Genomic DNA, 3,571 nt, shown 5'->3' with positions numbered 1-3,571 from the left:
GGGGTACGGCGGAAAACTACCGAGCGATCATGAGTTAACGCATGGCAGTAAGGGGGGTCACAAAATCACTGTCGACTATCGGATGCAGAGGGGATGATCGGACGGTGGACGGGCATTGGAGATGGCGGGGAGTTATGTATGCGGGCCCGAAACAATAAATAGTGTTTTAATCATATCGGACGTGATTCTATTGGTCAGGGTTATGGTTATTAATTAACCCGGCTAGTTAATTAATCCCGTTATAGTGCGGCAGGGAGGGTTATTAATTGTTGACACCTAATCCGAAACGGATGAGGTGAAGCTGGACAGTCATCTAGAAGATGAACTGATCCGTTTTGTATATGTATAAATAATGTGTTAGCTAATGAATAAAATCAATCAGTGTTTTCTCTCGTTCAATGTGGAGTTACCCTGGCCTGACATGGTATCAGAGCACAGGTCCCAAAATAGCTGTAACTCTTGCTGTCCTGAGAGCTGCTCATACCTGAGCGCTTCCTCTGTCATGCATTTCATTCTTTGCACTGAGCCCTCTGCCCTGCTGAATGTCCAATACACCTCTGCTCCTCTGCTCCCTGGCGCACCAGCGCTGCATACGCTCTCTGCTCTTCTGACATCTCTGCTCTCCTGACAAATCTTCTCTCTAGAAGGACGAAGAAGCGCCGGCAACTAAGGGCTTTGTTGTCCTCTCCGCCTCCACCTCCAAACGGCAGCACGTTGCATGGATTTGCGTTTCTCTATCTGCACAGAGCTGCAAGAGAGATGCGTAAGTATTGGCATTGAATTTTTGATCAATTCTTTGTATCTTTTTCATTCTGCGGACTCCTCACGCAGAAGTGTTTGTGCCTAGATCTGAGAATTTAGTGAGTCCATTCACGTTCCTCGTGCTCACTGTGACGTTGATGCTGTATGATTACTGCTCGTTTGAGAATAGTATTATCACGTGAAAGACTTTGGAGCTCTTCTCCAAGCTCCAAAGCTCTTTTCCATCTTCAGTAGTTTTACCTTTTGGCTTTCCACTATTCACTTCCTTGGTTTCAAATATGTATCTATGGTGGCGAAAGAAAATAAAATCCCGTTGGTTATCAAAGGTTACCGCACGTCGACCACGAAAGCAATCATCCTGCCTATTTGGTGTCCAAGCCGCGTAGTGAAATTATTTAGTATAAGCTCTGGTTGATGGCTTGTTGGGTTACCATGATTCTTTATATCCTTGCGCAAAACAAGACTAGAGAGATTAAAATGGGCTGTGGGACCATCCGGCAAATTGATAAATAGCATTCCATTTGGCTCCCTGCGATTTGTATGGACAACAACAATAAAGGTGAAATCTTGATTTTTGGCATATTCCACAATCTTTTTTAATTCAAAGGTTCCTCGCTTGTAATAATGCGCATTTGGAATAACAGACAACAGCTCCTCAATAAGTTGGTTTCCTCTAGTGCACCGAAAGCGTGAGGTTGTGATCAGAATTTTTGGTGTTTGTACACGGCTGAAATATGCACTAAATTCATCAGAGCATTGTCAAATATCTGAGCAGAGTATTGTCATCAGCATATGTAAGCGTTGTATTTTTTATGAGTTGGTGATTTGGCAGCACGAGCTTTTAAATATTACACAACCTCTTTTTGATTGAGCAGTTTTATGCGATGATAACAGTTTTTGGTTGAGCAGTTTTGGGTCTAAAGCATCTGTTGTATTACATGATATATATTGATATATTGAAGTGATATATTAATACATTGAAGTGATGCCTTGCGCATTTTTTTTCAAAACAGTAGTATTGCAGTGATGAAATGCTGATATTTTTTTAGCAAATATTAAAGGGATTTGAAGGCTGTGGCATAAGGATTTTTTTTTCTCAGCAGAAATTTTTTCTATCAACAGAAGTTTTTTTTTTATCAGCAGAGATATTTTGTTACAGTATGCATTCAAGAGAAAGAAGAAGATATTTCAGAGGCAGGGGGGGCAGACACCCTCTAGAAGAAAAGGCAGACTTACATTGCATTCGCTGCAAACAAAAAGGATCTCATGATGCTTCTACATGCAAGCTACCATGGGAAAAGATTGAGCAGAGAAGAAATCAGCAGAAAGGTAAAACTGATGACACAGACAAAGGTAAAGAACCTGAATCCGCTCACTATATTGAGGCACAATGTAACATTGGAGTAAATGAAGATCTGTTTAATGCTTCACTTACTTCGTCGAAAAATGACTGGTTGCTTGATTCAGGAGCAACCTGTCATATGACTCATAGGAAAGATTTTTTTGAAGATTTCACTGATAATGTTGATGGAGCAGTATACTTTGCAGATCAGTCAAAAATCAAGCCATCAGGGCTTGGCACAGTCAGGCTTAAACTGCCTGGTCTTCCAGACTTTCTTCTGGATCATGTTCTATATCTCCCACAGCTCAAGAGAAACTTGCTGTCCCTGGTCCACATCCGCCAGCAAGGTCACTCCATTCATATGTTTGATGGAAAGCTTGAGGTAAGAAAGGCATCTGACCATTCACTTGTCATGAGGGGTATAGAAGAAGAAAGACTTCTTAAACTGCAAGGAACCTCTGCTCATGCACAACATTTTTCATATATTTCTCATCATGATGAAGGTACACTTCCATCAAGTTTATTATGGCATGCTAGATTTGGACATTTAAACTATGATAGTCTCCGCTTGTTGAAGAAAAATGGTGTTGCTGGTTTGCCTACAATTCCTAGAAAACATAAACAATGTGATGCTTGCATTCTAGGAAAGCATAGCAAATAGTCTTTTCATGATTCACATTCAAGAGCACATAGGAAGCTTGAACTTATTCATTCAGATTTATGTGGTCCAATGCCTGTTCCTTCTGCAAATGGAAATAAGTATATCATGACATTTATTGATGATTACACCAGAATGTGTTGGGTTTATTTATTGAAGAACAAATCTGATGCTTTTCAAACATTCAAGAATTTTCATAAGTGGATTGAAAATGATGCACAATCTCATATTGGGTCTATTCGCACTGATAATGGAAAAGAATATACATCAAATGAATTTGAACACTATCTTTGCCAACATGGGATTAAACATCAAACAACTGTGCCTTATAATCCTCAACAGAATGGTGTAGCTGAAAGAATGAACAGAACAATTTTGAATATGGTACGATCTATGCTTTTCTTCAAAAATGTAAAGACAATGTTTTGGGCTGATGCTGTTCTATGTGCTGCATATATAAAGAATAGATGTCCATCTAGTGCTATTAGAAACAAGACTCCTTATGAATTATGGTATGGACATGTTCCTTCGGTAAAACATCTCAGGATTTTTGGTTCCACCTGTTATGCTTTAATACCAAAGGTACATAGAAACAAACTTGGTGCTAGAAGTCGTAAGTGTATCTTCCTGGGGTATTCAAACACATCTAAAGCATACCGCCTCTATGATGAAGTAAATAAAAAGTTTGTTTTATCTAGAGATGTCATTTTTCTTGAATCATCCAAATCTGACAGTGTTGTTGAGCGGCAACTTGATCGCTTGGATAGATTCACAAAATCGAAATCATTCCAAGAGTTTGATAATCAGAT

General features: G+C 39.5%; 1 pseudogene; it reads right to left on the bottom strand.

The window, feature by feature from the left end:
• Positions 1-910: 910 nt before the first annotated feature.
• Positions 911-1,515, bottom strand: LOC149239883 (uncharacterized; annotated as a pseudogene).
• Between the last annotated feature and the right edge of the window lie 2,056 nt (positions 1,516-3,571).

The sequence above is a fragment of the Pinus tabuliformis genome, chromosome 8 (assembly GCF_031772625.1).
Source record: "Pinus tabuliformis cultivar Carrire ecotype Pingquan chromosome 8, CPIR1, whole genome shotgun sequence".
Classification (NCBI taxonomy): Eukaryota; Viridiplantae; Streptophyta; class Pinopsida; order Pinales; family Pinaceae; genus Pinus; species Pinus tabuliformis.
This window is presented reverse-complemented; position numbering and strand designations above follow the sequence as displayed.